The sequence below is a fragment of the Tenrec ecaudatus genome, chromosome 2 (genome assembly GCF_050624435.1).
Source record: "Tenrec ecaudatus isolate mTenEca1 chromosome 2, mTenEca1.hap1, whole genome shotgun sequence".
Taxonomy (NCBI): domain Eukaryota; kingdom Metazoa; phylum Chordata; class Mammalia; order Afrosoricida; family Tenrecidae; genus Tenrec; species Tenrec ecaudatus.
This window is the reverse complement of record NC_134531.1, coordinates 194,625,770-194,650,048: the sequence shown is the minus strand read 5'-3', so window position 1 is coordinate 194,650,048 and position 24,279 is coordinate 194,625,770. Positions and strand designations below refer to the sequence as shown.

At 40.7% G+C, this 24,279-nt stretch overlaps 1 pseudogene; it reads left to right on the top strand.

Annotated features, from left to right (window-relative positions):
* Positions 1-2,030: 2,030 nt before the first annotated feature.
* On the top strand, positions 2,031-2,262 carry LOC142441170 (guanine nucleotide-binding protein G(I)/G(S)/G(O) subunit gamma-5 pseudogene; annotated as a pseudogene).
* The last annotated feature ends 22,017 nt before the right edge of the window (positions 2,263-24,279 follow it).

Genomic DNA, 24,279 nt, shown 5'->3' with positions numbered 1-24,279 from the left:
TGTAATCTGGATGTTCATAGTTTAAACTCTAAGACCATTTCCTCCTCTGCATTTGGATTTTATAATTCTTGGATCACACAGGTGTGCTTCTTAAATGTGGAATTAGTTGATGGCTCTTTTAGATGCTGCTTGTTTGAAGACAAGTCTTGAGGAGCCCAGATGGTATTCTGTTTGGTAGCCTCTAATTTCTTCACCACATTTGCGATAGCACCTATATCTTCAGTGATCTCTCCATGAGGATGAGTATTGAATAGGATTCTGTCATATGAGCTAATTGTGCTTAGATTAAGGCTGTAATTAAGTCTAAGCCCAAAGTCCATTGATATATTTTGAGATTAAATGAGATCAACTCTCTCAGACTGAACAGGGTCCAAGAGGGGCACGATCTGCAATTAAGAAAGATAAATTAAGAGATAAAAGACAAAGTTGAGGGTAGGGAACCATGCAGTCGACACTCCAAGGACTGGAGCTTTAGTCCAGGCAGGTTTATACACACTCCTTGTCAGGTAGCCTGCATCTCGTGATAAGTTTCCACACAAAGGGATTGTTGACAATTATCTGAGGGTACACAAAGAAACATTAATGCATTAGCTAATTTGCCCACTGACTGGAGGGGAATATAAAGTCAGGAACAGGGAATACCCGATACATTGCAGAATGTTGTGTTCAGCAGCTTTCCCAGGGAACAGGAGGGAAAGTGTCTACTTTATCATCAGGCCATCCAGTGCATCATAAGCTCCCATGGTTGAGCCAGCAGCATTTTCCCATGGGGCCTTGCCTGATCTCTGGAAGATAGTGGTCCTGTCCAATTTACCCAAGGAGCAAACAGCTTTGCCTTCACAGAACACCCTTTATTATTGTTATTATTTTTAATCAAATTAATATGGGCCATACAATAATTAGAAACATTCCAATCACACTTTAATACCTGTGTCAGGCAGGGTTCTCTAAAGAAACAAAGCCAGGACACTTATGATTCTATATAGATTTATATAGTAAGAAGGAATACAACAGCTAATTTAGCCCACATAGCGGTACAGAGGACTCAGTCCAACTCACTTTCATGGGCCAGTTAATATCCTAAAAGTCCTTCCAACTCATCATGCAGACTGCTGGTCTAAGGTCAAGGAGGCCGACTGTGAAGACGGAGAATGCCCTCAGGCAAGATGAGCAGAGTCAGCCTGCAGGCAGCAGACAAGGCAAGAAGGGGCAGCAACCGCAGGAAGGTGATATATCCAGGTATAGTAGAGGCCGTTAGTGCAGCAGCATAGTGAACAGGTCTCCATGGAGCCTCAAGGTGTAGGTATGCATGGCACAGCAACACGGATCCACCACAATCCACAAGTTGGCTTGGCCCACAGGTAATGTAGAGCAGCTGACTCAGGCAGCAGCAAGCTGGTCTGATCACCAGGGAGAAATAGGAAGAGGAGAGCCATTTATCTCAGTCACCTTCCAACCAAGCTTCGACCTGATTGACAGGCTAAACTCTGCCCACTTGTTCCTACAGAGCCATCTTAGCAACAACAACAAAAAAAAACGCTAACTATCACAATACCTTTTCCTTTGTCATGTTTGGATCACACACGCTGGTGTGCTTCTTCTATGTGGACTTAGTTTATTCCTAACTATATGACTACTTGTTTGAATACAAGCTTTTAAGACCCCAGACACTGTACCAATTGATAGCCAGGCACCATCTGCTTTCTTTACCATATTTGCTAAGGCACCCTTTTCTTCAGGGATCATTTCAAGAAGGTATCAAGTAGTATCATATTATCAGAACTAACGGTCCTTGAATTGAAGCTAGAATTTAGTAGGAGGCCAGAGTACATCTTCTTAACTATGGGACATGCATGTCCAAAATGAGAACACTATCTTTTAAAAAAGTTTACGTGCAAAGTACAGTTAAGATCTGCATGCAATCTACAATCAAGATAAGTGATATTAGATGAAATTTTATCTACCATGATGTTTTCTTTTTCTTTTAAAAAATCATTTTATGACCCGCCGAGCTGACGACCGAGGAATGAATGTCTCCGCGCCCTGTTGCTCGCCATGTCTGGCTCTTCCAGTGTCGTCGCCATGAAGAAAGTGGTTCAGCAGCTCTGGCTGGAGGCCGGGCTCAACCGTGTGAAAGTTTCCCAGGCAGCTGCAGATTTGAAACAGTTTTGTCTACAGAATGCCCAACATGACCCCTTGCTGACTGGAGTGTCTTCAAGTACAAATCCCTTTAGACCCCAGAAAGTCTGTTCATTTTTGTAGTAAGATGACTCTTTGAAAGGTTTCCTAAGTCACTTCTCATGAACCAGTGACTGTTCAAGGAGAGCTGAATTGGAAGCTTGTACAAAAGCTTGTCTTCACAGTTACATGTGCCATACTATACAAACTTCTTTTGTCAGTCCTTAACATCTACCTCTTTGAATTTTCATGAATTTCTATTTCACAAGGGTTATTTTATATGCACTGGCATCTGCATATAATAAAATACGTAGTACAAAAATCATTTTATTAGGGGTTCATACAATTCTTATCACAATCCATACATACATCCATTGTGTCAAGCACATTTGTACATTTGTTGCCATCATCATTCTCAAAACATTTTCTTTCTAATTGACCCCTTGGTATCAGCTCATTTCCCCCCTCCCTTTCTGTGCCCCTCCATCATAAACCTTTAACAATTTATAAATTATTATAATTTTGTTATGTCTTACACTGTCTGACGTCTCCCTTCACCCACTTTTCTGTTGTCCATCCCCCAGGCAAGGGGTTATATGGAGATCCTTGTGATCAGTTCCCCCTTTCTACCCTACCTTCCCCTTCCCTTTCTGGTATTGCTACTCTCATTATTGATCCTCAGGAGTTTGTCCTGGATTCCCTGTGTTTCCAGTTTTTAGCTGTACCAGTGTACATCCTCTGGTCTAGCCAGATTTTTAAGGTAGAATTGAGATTATGATAGTTGGGGAGGAAGCATTAAAGAACTAGAGGAAAGTTGTATGTTTTATTGTTGGTATACTGAACCCTGACTGGCTCATCTCCTCCCTGCAACCCTTCTGTAAGGGGATGTCCAGTTGCCTACAGATGGGCTTTGGATCTCCACTCTGCACTCCCCTTCATTCATAATGATATGATTTTTGTTCTTTGATGCCTGATATGTGATCCCATCAACACCTTGTGATCACACAAGCTAGTGTGCTTCTTCCATGTGGGCTTTGTTTCTTCTCTGCTAGATGGCCGCTTGTTTATCTTTGAGACTTTAAGACCCCAACTGTTATATTATTTGATAGCCAGGCACCATCAGTTTTCTTCACCACATTTGCTTATGCACCGCTTTGTCCTCAGCGATTGTGTCAGGAAGGTGAGTATACCATGTTTTCAACAACAAATACATACAACAATTTTACACACAAAGATTATATATCATGTTTCAGTTTGGAATGAGAATGGGTGGAAATAAATCAGCTGGTATCCACAAAACTACCCATATACATTTCACTCTAGGTTTTGTGGCCACAGCTATTTTCCATAAATTCCAATGTTCAAAGTCTATTCTAGGTTGCAATAACTGAGGACAACTTTCTCCTCATATCATGTCATCAATCTTTCAGTGTGAACTCATAGGCGTGATATACATTTACTTCAGGTGAAACTGCAAGCACTGGCAACATGGCCAAAAACATACCTTCCGGAGTCTGAGGAGATTTGGTGGTTTTCAGCACATGGGTTGCTCGTTGTACAAACATCTTAATTTGACTCCAACGTAGGTCAGGGTGAGCGCTCTCTTTCTCTTTGCTGTATGGTGATTTGTGTGTCTCCAAAACAGCCATCTGCTGTGTTGGAACTTTGGGAGGAGCCATCAAGTCTGAATGAGTCCGCCCCTGCAGGAATCTCCTGACATAGACTGCTCACGGCAGGAACACCGTCCTCATGGTCAGACGCTCCCAAAAGGAATCCATACAAACTCTCCATTGTCTGTTGAAACACACGCATAACCTGTGCCTTGGGTAACTAATGCACCTGTATATCATGTTCTATGATCATGTTTCCGTAATATTGGAGGGGCGGAAACCACTCCTGCTTTTCAATCCTCTTTAAAATGCTTTTCAGCTGGAGTTATAGCAGATCCTTTAGGAAGAGAGTGAAAATGTAAATTAAGATACAGATATTGTATCTCAAGGGGTGCTATACTGTATTCCCCACCTTTTTGTTTTTTGTATTTGTTGTTTCAAAGTGCCATGACCACGTTCAATAAAAATTTGTCCTTGTGGGTTGTAAGGGATCCTGGTAACGCCAGTTGTTGCAAAATGATGTTTTTTAAAAAAAAAAAAACTGGAGTAGCCTGATCCGTTATCCCTTGTCATGAATTGTGGGGTGCCAAATATATAGCAACAAGCCAGAAGATGAGAAATAACATCTTTTGTAGTCTCAACTGTATGAGGCGTAGCCCAAATAAATCCAGAAAAAGTGTCAAGCGAGACATGCACAAAGGCTTGTCTCCCAAAACTAGATACATGGGTGGCATCTGTTTGCCATAATGGATTTGTGTTAAGTCCCCTGGGGTTAACTCCTGGGGTCCTTCATGAGCATGAACAAGTTGACAAATGTCACCCTTGCGGACTATTTGATATGCCTCAGGCCATGTTAAATTCCAATGGGCATGACGTCTTACATTATTGTTATGTAAGCAGTGATGTTCACCTTCTGCTACATGAACAGAACTTGTTCAATTTTAGCGTTCAGGAGGGTAGGGGAGGAGGAAAACAAGGAGCTGATACCAAGGGCTCAAGTAGAAAGAAAATGACTAGAAAGTGATGATGGCAGCATATGTACAGATGTGCTTGACACAATGGATGGATGGATGGATGGATGGATTGTGAGAAGAGCTGTGAGAGTCCCCGATAAAATGATTTAGACATTTTAGTGCTCATGACTGGAGTCAGAGTGTCAGCTTCTGCATTACCTGCTGCAGCAGCTCCAGATTAGAATCAGCTCTAATGTGAGATATATGTATCAAAAATGGCTAATGGTGATTTCTGATCATATTTTGCAATGTATAAAATAATTGTCCTACCAGTGGTGAGAGTGGCAATACCTGGAGGGTGGACAGAGGTGCAGTAGAAAGAGGGAACCGATTACAAGGATCTACATATAACCTCCTCCCTGGGGGATGGTCAACAGAAAAGTGGGTGAAGGGAGATGTTGGACAGTGTAAGATATGACAAAATAATAATTTATGAATTATGAAGGGTTCATGAGGGAGGGGGAGTGGGAAGGGAGGGGGAAAATGAGGAGCTGATATTAAGGACTCAAGTAGAAAGCAAATGCTTTGAGAATGATGATGACAACAAATGTACAAATGTGCTTGACACAATGGATGCATGTATGGATTGTGATAAGAATTGTATGAGTACCCAATAAAATGATTTTAAAAAATTGTCCTAAATCAGAATTAACATCTGCTTTAATTCAATCTGTTTAAATATGATTAGCTACATTAACAGCATGTTGAGGGATCACTAATAATATTTATAGATGTATCAACTTGTTTAAGTAGTAAAATTAATACAAAAATCTCTGGCTTTTGGGTGGAATGATAACAAGTGTGAAAAACAAAATGTGTTGGCCTTTAACATGCAGCAGTAGCATTTCTGGATCCATCTGTAAAATATAATTCAGCATATGGGATAGGTCGTGATGAAATTTCTGCAGCACAATCCAAGAAGTAGTCTTTAACAATTCCCAAATTTTACCTGAAGGATAATGGCAACCAATTGTCCAGTATATCCTGAAAGAGCAATCAGCTAATTAAACGATGTGGCAGCGAAGCGTTAATTTGAGAGAGTGTAAGAGGGAGAACAATTTTAACAGGATCCTGTGCAGCTAAGTGTGCGCATTGAGTTCTGCCGTGTGTTATCAACTCTGCTGTCTGGTCAGGATGCGTTTCTATAGATCTAGCAGGAGAATGTTGTAAAGAAAGCCATTCTCAAGGTGAGTCTCCTTGTGCCAATTCTCCAGTGGGAGCAACAGGAGACGGAAAAATAAGCAAATCAGTAGGTTTTTGAGGGTCTATTCAGAAAGTAAATCAACTAATTCTTTGTTCTGCAAATCATAGCTCTTGATGAGCAGCAGGAGTTAAAAGTCAAAGGCTACCCAAAGCAGAATCTCCCTGAAAAGTGGGAAAAAGATTTGACAGCTCATTGGTAAGTGTGCCTCCAGGTAAATGTGGATGTATCCAATTAATATCACCTAAAATAATTTAAAGCATGCAAATGATCTTTTCTCAATTCCAATTTTAAAGGAACTATTGTTTATCTGTTTACTATAGTTCCCAAATATTGATAAGACTGTGTGGTTTGAATTTTTTTTCCCAAGGCTATGTTTAATCTTGCCACTTGAATAACATCAGATAAATGAATAAATGAGACTTGCACTAAATCATTGTAAGGAGCTGCAGCAAGGATATCATCCACGTAATGCATTATATATGTTTCTGGATTTGCCCAACAAATTCTTGACACACAGTAGGACTATTTAACATTCCTGTGACAACACTCTCCAATGGAACTGCTTTGATGGCTCCTTGATGTTCACAGCAGGTGTGGTAGTTACATACTCTGGGGTCAACTTGAGAATACTAAGAGTGAAGCAGTGGAGTCTAGCCTGTTAATCAGGTTGCAATTTGGTTACCTCATTTGGAGGTGCGAAGGAGATAAATAGCTCCCTGCAGGCCAGATACACTCTTGTCAACGTTCTTGTTGACAAGCCACATGGAGTTATGTTGATGGTAGCCAGAGCCTTGGAGTTGGAGGAGTCAAGTGGAGACCTACGCCAAAGCTAAGATGTTTCCACCGTCACTGGATCCACAAGACTTTCCACCCACTGGCCTGTGATAGTCTTGCTCCCAGTGTCATTGCATGTGTTGTATAAGTCTGAAAAGGAATTTTCAGACTGGTATCGGACATATGGGCTAATATTGGACTTATGGACTTGATTTAGACTGGGTTGGGATGTTTTCTTAATATACAATTACTCTTTTATATAACATATGAGTGTTTTTGAATTTGTTTCTCTATTCCACCCAGACTAACACAGAAAGGATAGTAAATGCAAATTGTTCCATGTCTTCCAGTGTAAAGTCACAGTATTAAAACAATCTTTCAGCCAAATAACTCTATTAGGCCAATTGGAAGGACTCATGTTTGGAGAAGGCAGGCCTGGTTGTAAAGGCCCCATAGGCTGCATATGAGAATTTATCTCTCATAAATCAATCAACATTCTCCACCTACCAGATTTCTTTTTGATCTCCTAAACTGGAGAATTCCATGGACTATGAGAAAATTGAATATGTCCTTGTTATAATTGTTCTTGGACCAATTCATGCAAAGACTGGAATTTTTCCAAATTCAGGGGCTGCTGTTCAATCCACAATTGGTCAGAATTTAAACATTTAAGCTTGATAGGTGCAGGATTAACAATAGTGGCCCCTATGTAAAAGGATACCCCAAACCTTGTTTTCCATTATTCCTTTTACTTTGAATTAGCTCATTAATATCTTTTTCTTTTTTCCCTAACCCACCTCCTTTATATACCATTTAACTCATCCGGAGAGTTTGTATACATTCCCTTTGTAAATGTCTAGGGCAACCACAAATATAGCAATTGCCTGTTCTTCCTTTGATTGATGTAGTCATGGTAGAAGCAAACAAATTAGCCTCGTGGGTTTCTGATCCCACCTCTCTGCACAATTTCATACAATCCATAAACCTGCTTGTTTCTTTAAAAGGAAGAATATCTGCTTGAAAGTCAGCATTAATATTCTCAAAAGCAAGTGTCCTAGTAAGTGCATCTGCTGTCTCAGAATTTTGAACATGTTTTTGTATGACATGCTGGAGTTAAAAATCCAACATAGCTAGGATGCGGTTCCCCAGAAGGGACATATTTTCCCAAGCCCTTAGACAAATTAAGCTTATTTGTATCATAGTGTGTTCAGTGTAAAGTAGATAAGCTTGCACTGTAGCATAATCACCTTGTCATAAAAAAATCTGTAAATCTATGGGAGCTCCATACTCTAAATTTCTTTTTGCTTGCATCTCAGCCTCTTCTTCCCACCAAGTATGACGTAGATAATCAGGGGGAAAGAGACAAGCTCTTGTTAATACTATCCGACCAGCAGGAATAAGCCATTTCCCTTCAGCCATGGATTTTATCATTGTTAATACAAATAGAGGTGTAATCCTGTAACTAGCTACTGCTTGTTTCATTTCTTTCAAGGAAAAGTATTATGTCTAGCTTCTCTTATATCGGGGACTGTTTACATCAGATGGATGATTAATAATCGTCACAGGACATGCATGATGAGGCTCTCAGTCGCCTCCATCAAGAATTCCCTGTTCCACTCTCTATAATGCAGCCTCCCTTGAAAGAAGTGTTGATCTTTTCTGTACAGAGTGTGCCTTTGATATCTCTTCCTCACTGTCACACATTTGATCAGAAAAACTCAAAGTCAGCTCTTTAGTCTGAGCAGCCTCCGAAAGAGGAGCCATGGCCATTTTTCATGGAGGAGGAGTAAAAGTATTGGGAAGGGTGTCATCATCATCCTCAGGGGGAAAACATTGTCCATCTAACTTAGCTTTTTTAAGCCTATTATCACCTAACTCATAATGACAGAGATTTCTGCATAGAGAACACACATTCACTTCCACTTTCACATTTTCCTTCATGTACATGCCATGGCTGAAAACGACTTTAACGAAAGCCCGTAAGGACCAAGACTCATAAGGTTTAGGTTCTCCTTTCATGCATGCAGCCTTCAAGGTTTTTTTTGCTACTCCGTTCCATGTTTCTAAATCCAAAGTTCCTCCACAGGGGAACCTAGGATTATACTCCTCCACTATATTCAGAAGCGAAAGTAATTTTGATCTCAGCACCTTTGCCCAATCAAAGGAGAGTAAAGATGGCTGTAAGCCACCATGCGGCTACTGCCTTGCCCCACAGCCCAACGATATGCCCTAAAAGCTCCCCCCTGTTTTACACATGGTACCTCCTCGGGCTTGCAAACTGGCTTTTTTCTCCTACTTTTACTTTTCAGTTTTCCCTGGGCTCTTTTTCCTGTTTTCATGGGTCTTCCTCAGGGTCTCTGACCAGATGCCAGTTTGTGAGATTAAACAAGACCAGCTCTCTCACAAGGAACAGGGTGCAGGAGGGGCACAGTCTGCAATTGAGAAAGACAGATTAATGGATCAAAGATGAGAGACCAAGTTGGGAGGAGGGCACCAGAGAGTCAAGACACTTCCAGGTCTGGAGCTTTATTCGAGGTAGGTTTATACACACACTCCTTGTCAGGTACCTGCATCTGTGACAGGTTTCCACACAAAAGAATTGTTGACAATTATCTGAGGTGGGGAGTAACTGATACATGGCATAAAGCTGTGGTTCCGTAGCTTTCCCAGGGAGCAGGAGGGAAATATACTTAATCTTAGATGAGAGTCAGGCCATCCAATGCATCCTAAGCTTCCATGGCTGAGCCGTCCGCATTTCCCCATGGGGCCTTGCCTGAGCCCTGGAAGGTGGTGATCCTGTCCCATTTGCCCAAGGAGCAAAGGGCTTTGTCCCCACAATACATCTATGGGCTATTTGTCCCTGGTTCAATTTTGAGACATAATTATCATTCTATTGGAGAACATTATAAATCTTCCTCATGAAGCACAGGATTCAATCCATGGTATCCTTAGTTTACACAATGGTATGGAATTTAAACCACTGTTGAGAAATGGGTATCATACACGTAGAGATCAGCTTTGTCAGACTGCAGCATATGATTCACTGGCTTGTACAGATTAAGAGCTTAAGTGGCTGGACATGATTTCCACAAACAGAGAGGGTTAAGGATAGGGCAAAACTGTCATTAACACACATTTACAAAGAAGAACCATCCTTGACCTATGTTTTATTTGTTCTCATTTCTATTATTATCTGTTTTCTCCTGGATTGAGATTTTTCTGTGTTTTATTTTGTTGTTGATGGTGCTTTTGGGGGGAATGATTTTCTTCATATGAAATCCAGGATTGGTGACCCATAGAGACAATAAATAGATTAATACATACTTCCTCAGGGTTTGATAGGGAAGTTGGGGGTCACAGAGAGCTAATAATAGTGTTAAAGAAGGAAAAAAATGTTCTGAAATTGATTGTGGTGATGATCACACAACTCCTTTTAATATAATTATACCATTTAATTATATGGAATTATATACCAATAAAATTTAAAATATATAATGACTTCTGTGGAGACTGAAGTATTTAACACAAGGTTGAGCTCATGGTAATTTTTCCTTTGGAACAGTATCTCCACCCAAAGCTAAGTGTTTTAGCGAAGCGATGCTGGCCTCTTTGTAAGCTAGCTGAGAGATGGAGCAGAGGAGTAAACCATTGGCTTATTCAAACAGGGCACACGCCCTTGGGAATTGCCATGGCTGTAAATCTGCATGTAAACACAGAGAGAAGTCGATGAGGGATTCAAAAACTCTCTGGGGAAGAGCAACCAGGTGAGTTGCTTATTTTTTTCCAAGTGAAAATGAATAAATACGGACTTGCAGCATCCATAAGAATACTAAAAATGTGCTCCAGCAGTCTGTGGCATAAACTATGCTGCCTCGCGGAGAGCATTCCACAGGAATAGCTGTGGCTTAGGCACAGCAGGACCGTCTAGGAATCACAATGCAGTTTATTGTACTTAAGTCCAACAAGCCCCTAACCTCAAGAGTGTTATAAGGACCAGGGCAGAGAATGATGGATGAAGCTTTTAGAACGAACATCTTGTATTATAGGAGTTAGTCCCTCCTTTGCTTCTTGTTTAAGTGGGTACTGGAGACTCATAAGGAGCCTCGGTAGTATAGTGATTACAAGTCAGGCTGCTATCTGAAAGGTTAGCAGTTCAAACCCACCAGTCACTCCCAGGGAGAAGGAATGGACTTTCTACTCTTCTAAACAGTTACCGTCTTGGAAATTCACAGGGCTCAGTTCTACCCTGTCCTATAGGATCACTACGAGTCAGTATCCAATTGATAGCAGTGAGAGGGGACTTTAGGGCAAAAGCTCAGAGCTGCCCACTTGAATTTCAGTCGGTTAAGCACTCAGAACTCAGCCTATTTTTGTCAATGTCATGGTCTACAAAGTTTTGGGGACTTGAGAAATAACTTCAGGGACAAGAGTTTATTTGGTCAGAATTTTGAAGAGGCATAACAAGAGCTTGTACATGGATAAATACTATCTATCCTTAATTCTGATTTTCAGGTAAGATTTATAATATTTCTCCCCTTATCATTAAACTCTAAATGGCAACTCCATTTGGGTGAAATACCTCTTTGTAGGAAATTTACAGGTGTTAACAGAACTTAGTAAAAACTGGTGTGACTCTTCTATAGAGCCGAGAGATACAGGCACAGGTTTTAAATGAAATAGTGTTTGTTGTTTATTAGTACCTTGTACAATTTTTAAAAGACCTTTGTACTCTGGAGCAGGGGCTTCTGTAGACAGGTGAGATTAATCACAGATAATATGACTCCAAATCAATAATAATAAAAAACAGCACTCAAGGTTCTTCGTTAATCTATCTTTCCTTGAAGGCTAAGAGCTGTCACAGGGAAGTCCCCAGAGCTCCTTTATTCTGAATTGCGACAGAGAAGCTACTGGGATGGAGACCTACTGCTCATTCTTCAACTTAAAACGTTTGCTTTTCCAGTGGCCAGGATTTTTAAGTTTTTTAACAATAGTTACAGAGGCAAGTTTGGGGATCATTAAAGGGTTTAAAACTCTTTTTCTGGGTGGGCTCCTGCAGCTGCTGCAACTGAAGGGTCATCCATTTGGTTAAATTGCTAGCCTGAGCAGTCTGCTTTGTTTCACAAGTTTGGGCCAGTTCATGAGCTGAAGTAGTTAATGCTTTAATGGAGGCAGCACTTCAAATCTAAAGGATGTCTCTTGGCTAAATCTGAAGTTTCAGATTTGAGGCCAGAAATAAATACTGAATTTAGGGCTCCTTCATGTCTGGTGCAGCTCATAATGTTTTGAACACTTCTGGAGCAACCAGGATTGATAATCATGAGCATTTTTAGCTCTTGTTTGCTTCAGATAAACCATCGCCCTTATTTTAGAATTTCTGTGAGAAATGTATCACTGTCCTGTTTGTATCCAGAACTAAGCCATGTTGGGGATTCCTACACCTAGCATGTTCAACCATATTTTGCTTCCCCCAGGGCCAACTAACATATGGCTTTGTTGGTTTGAATCAGCCAATCCTGGCTGATAAGCATAAGAACCTTGAATTTACTGAATCCTCCACGGTCTTTACGTAAATCCAGGAACTCTTTAGTAACGTTATGTCCTTTGGTGTATTTCCAGAGAATGAAACCAACAACAGGGATCCTCGGACTTTCTCCAGGGCCCACTCCAGATTCCATAGGGAGAGTTTTAAAAAGCATTTCAGGAATAAGCCTTGAAGTTTCTAACTGTGATCTTTTTTCTTCTTTCTTTTCAGTCTTGAACTTTCTGCTTTTGAACTCCTTTTGGACTTTCTCCTTCTGGTTTTGAATTCTTAGCAACTTCCCCTGGGTTTGTAAATCTTTACGGGAGCAGACAGGCCTTCTTTCTGTGGAATTGTTGGTGGGTTTGAAATGAATTTGCAGTTAGCAGGTTAATGCCTTTCCCATAGTGCCGCCAGAGTTCCTTCGGATACAGAGATAATGTTACTGACAGGTGCCGTCAGGTTGGTTCGGCTCATAGTGATCTTATGTTCAGCAAAACAAAGCACCGCCTGGTCCCGCACCATCCTTATTTGTGTTGTGTTAGAATCCGTCGTCGGACACAGAGAAGGGGTGTCTGTCTGGAGTCAGGGGAAGCTCCAGCTAGGAAGTCAAAGGAGGATGCAGGGGTGGAATTGCCGGCAGAGGGCAGCGGCGGCTGCTCAGAGGAAGGTACAGAGAAACAGTTGCCAGCAGAGGGCAGAGGCGGCTGCTGCGAGGGATATAATGACCGCAGAATGCTCCCTTTCTAAATCTTTATTTTTCTGTTTAATTCAGAAACCAAATGGTGCAATTTTTATTTTTGTTTATTGAACTCAGAAATTGAATTTTTCAAAGAGATTGTCTTACTTTGTGGATGTGGTTCATAGATCTCGAATTGCCCCGTTGACATTTTAAAAATCGAAACTCTCTTTGCTCTAATTTTAAAATTCAGGACCCTTTTTGTGGTCCAGTTACACATTTGAAAAGAAAATTATCAGACATACTATGAAAAACTTTCAACAAGTGAAAATTTAATTTTGGAGAAAAGATGAAAGAAAACAATGGCAAAGGCTTGGAATATAGATATAGATCTGTTTGATTGTTGACTATTTAATATCTGTATGCTGTTTAGTTTTTAGCTCTATTTAATACTGCCAGTTATATTTCCCAACCTTCTGCCTAATTAAAGCAAATTAGGCCATCTGAACATTCTTAGCAAGCACTGAGTTATTCTTTATGTAGGTTAAAAATTCTGATTCTTGTCATGTGGCTCACATAGTAACATTTTAATAAGGAAAAAGGACTGAATGTCTTGATTTAGAAAGGTAGAAACAAAAATTTTAATTTACTTAAAAACAAAATTTCAATTGATCAAGTCCGGAATCCCCTTATTCAAATGAGCCAGCACCGAGGTTTCCCTAAGGTTCACCTCTACAATCCTATTGCTGTCATTCAGTTTACTTATACATATCACATACACAAACTATAGTTATTATTTTTGTTTAAATAGCCACTTATCTTTTAAAGGGATTTAAATAATAAAAGGTGTATATTTACAAATTATAAATGATATTCCTATCGGATATAATTTTCCTTCTTCCCAAATGACTTTCTTTAATATTTTAGTGTGGGTAGGAGGCCTGGTGGTGTAGTGGCTACGCATTGGACTGCTAACCGTGAGGTCAGCTGCTCAAAGCCAGCAGCCATTCTTTGGGGAAAAAGACTAAGCTTTCTTCTTCTGTACAGATTAGTCTCAAAAATCCACATGGGCAATTCTACCAGCCCTATAGCATGGATGTGAGTCAGATGGGAGTGAGTTTGGTTTGAGTTTTATTATGGGTATGCTAATGATGAATTATCTATATGTCTTAAAAGCTTTTGTATGTCTGAAAAGATTTTTATTTTGTCTTTCTTCTGGGATTTCAATATATTACTAGACCACTTGATATTGTCTCATAGTTTCTTGGTACTCATTATTTTTTAGCTTTTTTTAATTCTTAATGTGCTTCACTTGGATAATTTGTATTGCTATGTTTTCAGGTTCTTTGATCTTTTCTTCTGTAATAGTTAATCTACTGTTAACTCCTGCTAGTGAATTTTTCATTCAGATATGATTGATAATTTTATGCAGCTTCCACTTCTATGCAAATTTTGTTTGTTTAATTCTTAAAAATATTTATAATAACTTTTAAAGTCATTTTCTGCTAACTTCATTATATTTGTCATTTATAGGTTTGTTTCTCTTGATTGGTTTTTCTTGTTTTGGGTCATGGTATTAGGCTGGGTTGACTAGTGAAACAAATTCATTGACATTGTAAGAAAAAGTTTTATATCAAAGAGTAATGGTATATTAAGAAATCCAGATCAATTCCATAGGTCCGATGTTTGCCCATATATTGGATACTAGTCTATAAATTCCTCTTCAGACTCACACAGCACATGCAATGACACTAGTTGCCGAAAGATCACAGGCCAGGGGGTGGAAGGTCTTGCGGATCCAGTGGCAGTGGAAGCATCTCAGGACTTTGGCTGCCATCAGTATGGCTTGAAGTGGCTTGCCAACAGGAAGGCAACCTAGAGAGAGAGAGCATGTGGCCCACCTCCAGGCAGAAAGAGAGGAAGTTCCCAGAATCCTCATGAGAAAGGCACGCCCACAAGGAGGCATCATCAGGCTGTGACCTGATTGACAGGCTAGGCTCCACCCCTTCACTCTTAATATCCTTAAGTTGACACCAGATTATGTAACTACCTCAGTCATACTTTCCTATTTCTTTTCATGTCTAGTAATTGGATGTAAGGCATTTTGTATATTGCCATGACCGAACATCTAGGTTTGTTATGCTCCTCCTAAGAGTATTGATCTTTGCTCTGGCAGGCAGTGAAGTTACTTGAATATCTAGGTTTGTTATGCTCCTCCTAAGAGTATTGATCTTTGCACTGGCAGGCAGTGAAGTTACTTATGGGTTAGTTGCTTTTAGATTTGACACTAATTTTTAAGCATGGCTGTTGGGATGTGATACTAAAGTTTATCCTTTTGGCGTGTCTACTAATGTCTCTGTGATTGCTTCAGTGCTTTGTCCACACTCTTTGAGTCTTACTTTATGAAGAATGCAGCTTTGCATGCAGCAAAATATGGTTTATTTGATTGTTTTCTCTTTGTAGAGAATAGGTTTTCTTGGCTATTATTTCATCCTAAAATTGTTTCTCTCCAAGTTCGTAGAGATATTCTCCACTACGTTTTTTCTCTCAGGACACTACATTTCTCTTTCATATCGAGACTGACAGTCTACTTGGATGTGACTTCTATGTATAAGGTAAGATAAAAAATTGATATATTTTCTCATATTGCTATTCAACTGAGTTTGCATAATTTATCAAAATAATCACATTTTCTCCAATGAATTGCAGAAATGTCTGCCATAAATCTTGTCACTGTTATATGGGGATTTAAAAGCACAAGAAGACAATGCACAGAAAGGACTATAGGGCCAACCCTACCAGGAGAAATGATGTCCCTCAATGAAACATAGTACTATGGGGACAACATTGGAGACACAGTGCGGAAATTGTGCCCGATCTGACCCCATCACACTGGGGCAAAGCAGTAAGATTATGCAACAGAGCAGCAAGGAGAGCAACGTGATGAATCCCCAGGGAATACCAAGAATTGACTTTGGGGACAGAGTGTGACACTCCATCAGACTAGACTGGAAAACACCCCTAAAAGTTAAAAAAAAACCCAAAAAACCAGACCTAGAACTATTTATATATGGGTCATTGGCTTTCTTTTTGTTGTTATTTTGTTTTCCTTTGCTGTTGTTTTGTTGATTTTGTCTTCATTTTGTTTGGCTTTGCCTGGTTTTTGCACTTATTAATGTATTTGCATGTCTATCTAGATAAGATGGGCAGGATAAATAATTTGGAGACAAAATAATGGGACCAATGGTTCCAGGGGTACACAGGAGAAGGGGAGGTATGAGAAAGGAAGGGAGTTGGTGGTGAACCAACCCAGGGACAAGGGAACAAGTGAACTAAAATCAATGGAGTGAAGGGCGTAGGATGCTTCGTGGGGCTTAATCAAGGGCAATGTAATAGTGAGGAATTACTAAACCCAAATGAAGGCTGAACATGATAGTGGGATGAAAGGAAAGTAAAAGGAAATAGAGGAAAGAACCAGGAGGCAAAGGACATTTATAGAGGGCTAAATACAGGCATGTGCATATGTATATATATATTTATATATAGCAATAGGGAAATAGATCATGTACTTATATCTAGATGTTAAGAATTAAGGTAACAGATGGACATTGGGCCTCCCCCACTCAAGTACTCCCTCAACCCAAGAACACTTTGTTCTAATAATCCAGCATTCTGTGATGCTCACTTTCCCTGCACAATCACTGAAGACAAAATGGGTACATAAGCAAATGTGGTGAAGAAATCTGATGGTGCCCAGAAATCCAAAGATATAGCATCTGGGGTCTTAAAGGCTTGAAGATAAAAAAGCGACCATCTAGCTGGGAAGCAACAAAGCCCACATAGAAGAAGCACACTAGCCTGTGTGATCATGAGGTATTGATGGGATCAGGTATCAGGCATATAAAACCTAGAACAAAATCATACCAATGTGAATGGGAGCAGGGGGGTCTAGGGGTGGTAAAACGGAGTGGAGACCCAAAGCCGATTTGTAGACAATTTGACATCCCCTTACAGAAGGGTCACAAGGAAGAGATGAGCCAGTCACGGTGCAGTATAGCACTGATGAAACATATAAGTTTCCTCTTGTTCTTTAATGCTTCCCACCTGCCCCACTATCATGACCTCAATTCTACCTTACAAACCAGACTAGACCAGAACATGTCACTGTGAGATAGTTATTGTGCCAGCCTGGCTGATAAACACAAGTGGGATTAAATGAAGGGCAGAGAGATAAATGGCTCGGTGAGCCTCGCCTTTCTTGTCTCTCGCTCTTTAATCATCGGACCAGTGTGCAGTTGCCTTGCTTGTTCTGTGCATCAATTTAAAGGGTACACTACCTGTGGAATGTCTAGCCTATGGACTATGTCGCTGTAAGTTGAGATTCCGTTAAGACCACACGATTGGAATGTACATCTCTGGAGCTGGGGACTGACAGTTGGTGACCTGGCTGACGGTTGGTGACCTACCTTGCTGTTTGCTGCTGGTGAAGGGATAGCCTAACTCTCTCTCTACAAAGGACTACTGGGTGACTCTCAAGACTTGAAGGACAGCCAGTGTCTCACAACTCTCTGCACTGAGCCATTTGTACTGCTTTATAATTTAACTGTTAATTTTTTGTATTATCTATCTATCTATCTATAATTTAACAGTTCATTTCTGTTATATATCTATCTTTATAAATAAATAAATAAATAAATAAATATATATATATATAATTATCAGAAATCTGGTTTTATTTCTCTAGAGAACCCTGTCTAATATACACTGCTACAGATAAGAGCCCCAAACAAGGGAATCTAGGATAGATATACCCCTCAGATCCAGCAATAAGAATAGAGATACCAGAAGGATAAAGGAAAGGTGGGGGCAGAAAGGAGGAATTGATCACAAGGATTGACTTGTAATCCCCTCCTTGGGGGACAAACACCAGAAAAGTGGGTGAAGGGTGACAGAGGATGATGTAAGATATGAAAATAATAATCTATAATTTATTAAAGGTACATGAGGGAGGGAGGGCAGAGGAGGGAAGGGGAAAATGAGGAGCTGATATCAAGGGCTCAAGTAGAAAGAAAATTCTTTGAAAATGATGATGTCAACATATGTACAAATGTGCTTGACACAATGGATGAATGTATAGATTGTGATAAGAGAAGTAAGAGCCCCCAATGAAAGTATTTAATAAATAAAATAAAATGAAAGCACAGGAAGGGTGGAAACAACCAACATGGTTGTCAGAAGAAACTCTGAGTCTTGCTCTTGAATGTAGAATAGCTAAGCCAAAGTGGTGAAGTAAAAGAGTGGAACAGATATAAAGGCCAGCCTAAGAAGACAAAAATAGAAACAAAAACAACCCACAAAACACACTCACTGCCATTGAGTCTACTCCAAGTCATGGCAATCCTATAGGACAGGGCAGAACTTCCCCTGCGGATTCCCGAGATTGTAACTCTTTATAAGTAATCAGAGAAGCTGGATTATATGAAGAAGAATGGGTATCAGGACTGTAGGAAGGCTTAATAGCAATCTGTGATATGCAGATCACACAACCTTACTTGCTGAGAGGAGGAATTGGAGAACTTGCTGATGAAGATCAGGCAATGCAGTCTTCAATAAGAATCACAACTCAATATAGAGAAGACCCAAATCTCCATAGCTGAAATACTGGGTAGGTAATATAATGGTGTATGGGAAATAAGTTTGAGGTTGTCAAGGATTTCATCTTGCTTGTATTCACAATCAGTGCTCATGGGAGCAGAAGTCAAGAGATGAAATGGCACGGTGCATTGGTCTTGCATTGTACAGACCTATTAGAGTGTTGAAAAGCAAGGAAGTTACTTTGAAGGCTAAGGGGAAACTGACCCAAGCCATGGTGTTTTCAATCACCTCATCTACATGTGAAAGCTGGATACTGAATAGCAAGACTGGAGAAGAATTGATGCATTTGAAGCGCGTGCTGGTGAAGAATGTTAAAAGTGCCAGGGACTGTCAAAAGGACTAACAAATCTTTCTTGGGAGATATATAGCCAGAGTGCTCCCTAGAGGCAAGGACAGTGAGACTTCATCTTGTATACTTTGGACATATTGGTAGGAGACCAGTCCCTGGGACATTATGCTTGGTCAAGTAGAAGAAGGCCCGCAACAAGCTAGATTGACACATGGCTGCAAAGCTGTGCTTAAATGGGAGAAATTGTGAGGACGGTGCAGGACCGGACAGTGTTTTATTCTTTTGTGCAGAAGGTTGCTATAGGTTGGACCCAACTCGATGGCGCCTAACAACAGAAGACCTCAACAATGAACCAGGAAGGAGAAGATCATCAACTTCCTGAATGAAGAAATGGGCTGAGGCCCAGAAAGTGGTTGAAGCAGCCTCTAGAACTTTCATTGATGCTGAATCTATGGAAGTTGGGGTCTACCTTGGTTTGGGATCTTCAATTTGAAGCAAAGAGTTTGGCCTCAGCAAACTTCCGGCTGAATGGGAGCCAACTGCATTCTGTGAACAGCAGCTGGCTCAAGAATGGATCTTTCCAGCAGTCTTTTAAGCAAGATGGAAACTATAGAATGAGTTGTAACCAGGGATGAGTTTTAGACTTGTCAATTCATCCAGAGAGTGTGGTTCAATCAAAACAGTGACTTCTGAAATCTGCTGAGCCAGTTAAATTCAAGGTAGAGTGGTCCCTTCAGAAGGTTACAGTGACTTTTTTTACTTTTTTGAGGACAACTCCAAAGGGGTCATATTGCTAGAGTTTCTCCAAAGACACAGGAGCTTATTAGGACATTACTTTATTAAAATGGATAACTGCATTGGTCAGAAAATTGCCCATGGGAAGGGAGAAACACCCCCCTCCCCCATAACAGCAGTATACTTGTTCATTCTTCAAGGGTAGTAAGGACATCCTACCAGGAGTGCATGGGAAAACCTGATCCTACCCTGCTCCAGCCCTGAACTCACCCACTTCAACTAGTTTTGTTCCTTAAATTAAAAAATGAGCACAATCAGGGGCCCTCAAGGATGACGGAACTCCATTTTGATGTGATGTAAATAGAAAGGAACAGAATTCTTTGGGGGAAAGGTGAGAGATGTGGAAACACCACATTCAGAAGTGCCTCTGTCAAGAAGTGGATATGTCAGGAAACAATCGCTTTATACTTTGATGTTTTCTAAATTAAGGTTTCAATGAGATTTATACTTTTTACTTAACCTTGTTCCAGCCAGCTATCTTTCAGAAAGGAAAACATTCCTAATTAAACAAAGTAAAAGAACGTTTTTAATTAATTGTGAGAATGGTGTGGAGGTGGCGCCGGATATCCTCGGGCTTCACAAGGGCAAAGGAGACTCAGGTGCAACCTCAGCCCAAGGCTGATGCCCCTGATGTGGTGGTCAGACACACGGCTTTCCCGTCAACCTTTTTTTTAAAAAAATCAAGTCTGACACTAACCATCGCTTCCAAGACATGCTCTGCTTCTCTGCTAGGTTCTAGAATTCATTACAATGACCATACAGAACTCACAAGCAATGCACTTATGACATTTACTAGGGAAGCCACCAGGTTAGGATAAGAAATGAACAGGGTACAGTTTTTCCAGGCAGGCATTCCTTTCCCTGGCCCTGTGCCTGAGAGGCACAAGGCCCTTTGTCCTGCTCAGAGAATGCCACAAAGCTGCTGTCTCACTGCCATTGGGTAGATGACCCAGTGAGTTTCAGAGACCATAACTGCTTATGGGAATAGAAAGCCAAGTCTTTCTCTCAAGGAGTGGGTGATGGTTTCGAACTGCCAACTTAAGGATTGCAGCCCAGTGCATAACCACTAAACCACCAGGGTTCCAGACAACATTCCTATGGCATTGCAATAAATGACCAAATGGCACCTACTCTACCATAAGCAGCATCCTGAAGGCACTGAGCTCTAGCTCTGTGGGTCAGCAAAATTAGCTTCCTCAATTCAATTCCCAGAGGCACCAGACTCTACCAGGGAGCTTCCCCCATGACACAGTCAGCTTTACTGCTCTCTGGGTTGTGAAGCCCACTGCTCTGGCTCCTAGTTCTGCTGCTACCTTCCGCTGCCACTCCTCTCGTACCACAGCTGTCGCTTGGCTTGAAGACGTTCTGCACACAGGGATCTGAGGGCCCAAAGGCTGTGATCCACTCCTGGTTCTTTCATGTTTTGTTTTTTGATGGTAGTGAAATTTCCCCAATCCTGCTTCTGAGATGGCTCATTTTAAACTCAGTGGGATGGCAAAATTGCCCAATCTCCATGTTAGATTTCCAAGGTTTAACAATCACAACTAATCCTGTTAACAATCACCCACAACTGAATCATATAATCCTATCAGTATCTTCCCCGATCTTCTCTTGCCCAGACTCATCTTCAAGGAAAGAGGAAATATGCCCAATCTGTATGGCTCTTCCTACTCATTTGTTGGGAGATGCAAAGACTGCGGCTGAAAAGCCATGTTAGGTAAGTCACTGCACTGCACTAATAGACTCGTGTTACATGACATCCTAAAGCAAGTTCCTCTGGATGGAAAGGGATGACAACAGTCAGGAATTTATACCCACATAGAGAAATATTGGGATCAAGAGAATGATGTCCACTCATCAATTCTATTCAGCATTTCATTAGCGGTTGTAGCCCGTGCAATTAGGCAAGAGGGGCAATTTTAGGTAGAAAAGAAGTAAAAATATTTTCATTCAGAATGAACAATTGTTCGTGCATATAGAAAATCCCCCCTCCTACCCCCGCCACCCAAACGCATCACTAACAAATTCAAAAAGGTTGTAGGATACAAAACCTGTTATAAAAATAATTGCATTCATCAACTTTCAATGAACAGTCTGAAATTAAAGTAGGAAAAACGATTTCATTCGCTTTAAATTGAGATTTTAAAAGTGCTATCATAAAAGAATAAAATACTTAAAAATGAATTTTAAAAAGAGATGTCATATTTGTACATTAAAAACTTTAAAACAAAAAATTAAATAAGATCTAAATAAATTCAAAGACATTCCAAGTCCTCCATAAATTGGAAGTCCTAATATTGTGATGAGGAAAATGTTACCCAAACGGATCTACAGATTCAACACAATCTTCATCAAAATCTCAACTTTAAAAAAAAGATATTGACAAGCTGTTCTAAAATTCATATGGGAACACGAGGGACCCAGAATAGTCAGACAAATCCTGAAAAAGAACAAAATTGGGAAAAGTACACTTTCTAATCTCAAAACTTACCATAAAGTTAGCGTAATCGAGGCAGTGGTATAGTGGTACAGAGGTCACTGACACAGAAGCAAGGCTCCGGGAACAGGCATTTACATTTATGGTCAATGCACTGGGCACAGAGTTTCTAACGTGTTTCAGTAGGGGAATGTATAGTCTTTCAATAAATGATGCAGGTCTGTTGGACACCATGAGAAGAATGAGTCCAGACCCTTACCTTTCTCCGTAAGCAACAATTAACTCCCAGCAAAGTTAATGTGTATGGGACACACATTTTCAGGAGAAAAAATAAATAGGAGTAAATCTCAGCTAGGTGTAACGGGTTATACATTGAGCTGCTAACTGCAAGCTCAGCAGTTCCGACCCACCAATTAGCATGGCAGGGGAACAATCAGGCTGTCTGCTCCTTTAGTGATTTAGCCACAGATCCAGTTGTACTCATCCCATAGGGTCGCTGTGAGTCAGAATCGACTGGATGGCCATGGGCTTGGTTTGGATTTTTCTTTGCTAAGACACCAGAAGCACAAATCAAACAGATAAATCGATAAGCTGATTCCCTCGAAATTGAAAATGCGTTTCAAACGACACCATCAATAAGGTGAAAAGATTCAACCATCGATTGGCAGAAGATATTTGCAAACTACTCATTTAATAAGGCACTTGTATACAGAATACACAAAGAATATTGGAGCCCAGTAATAAGAAGATAAATGGCCAATTTGAAAAGTGGGCAAAATACATGACTAGGCATTTCACAAAAGTCATATTAATGGCCAATTAGATAGCTAAAAGAAGTTCAGTATCATTAGTGACTAGAGAAATGCAAAATTAAAACAATGCTACCATGCATATCTACCCAGAGGGCTGCAAATGTAGACAATAACACCTGATGAGGATATAGGAAATAGGAATCCTATATATTTCTGGTAGAAATTTAAAATGCAGCAGCCACTTCGTAAAAGACTTTGGAAGTTTCTAATTTGGAAGTTTTAAAATTAATCAAGCGTTTAAAATTAATCTACTAAAAATGAGGACCTGATGCAAAGGGCTTAAGTGGAGAGCAAATGCTTTGACAATGATGAGGGTAAAGAATGTACAGATGTGCTTTACACAATTGATGTATGTATGGATTGTGATAAACGTTGTATGAGTCCCTAATAAAATGTTTAAAACAACAAACAAACAAGAAAAAAATAATCTACTATATGATCCAGCAATTTTACTCCTGGGTATATATTTCCAGACCTTAAATGTGTCCCAAAAGACATGTATAAGAATGTCCACAGCAGTCTTATTCATAAGTACCAAAATGTAGAAACTTAGAGGTGTATCAATAAGTGAATGGATAAAAAGTGTTCTATCTATACAACAGCATATTTTTCAACCATAAAAGTAATGAAATACTGAAGCATGTTACAGTATAAACGAACCTCAATAACAACACGAACAGTGAAAATCAAGACACATAAGATCACTTACTGTAAGAGTCCATTTATATGACATATCAAGAAAAGGCAATTTTATAGAAACTAAAGTACACCGAGCGATGGTACCAGGGGTGAGAATGAGGAATGATTGCAGACAAGACACTTGGACTTTTAGGGGGGTGAGTGATAAAAACGTTCTAAAATTAGATTTTAGTGAAAGTTGCCCCTCTGTGTGCACACGCTTACCTGGGCGCCCTTTCTTTGCTCACGCGTTCGGGACGCGTCACAGACGCCACACCCAGTAGAACGAGTGTAGCTGGGGGCCCTCGGACCGTGGTGAAGGCAACCCCCCTGAAGCTCGCACTTCCTGGAAGGTCACTATCGGTGCAGAAGTGCTCCTCATGGGCAGTTACCTGAGCCGGCCTCGTCCTCGAGCTCCTAGGCCACCTCTGAAGGGCAGGGACCCGCCCAGGGACCCGCCCCACAGACCTGATCCCCAGCTGCCTGCCACGCATGCCACCGGCGGGGCTCCCGCGACTGCCCGGGGGCGCCCCGATGACCACGCCCTCGCACTGGCGCGCAGGCTTTCCTACGAGGATCTTGTGGCTTCGCCCTGTTGTCGTCGCCATCGTCGCCGTCGCCGCCGTCGACTTGTCTT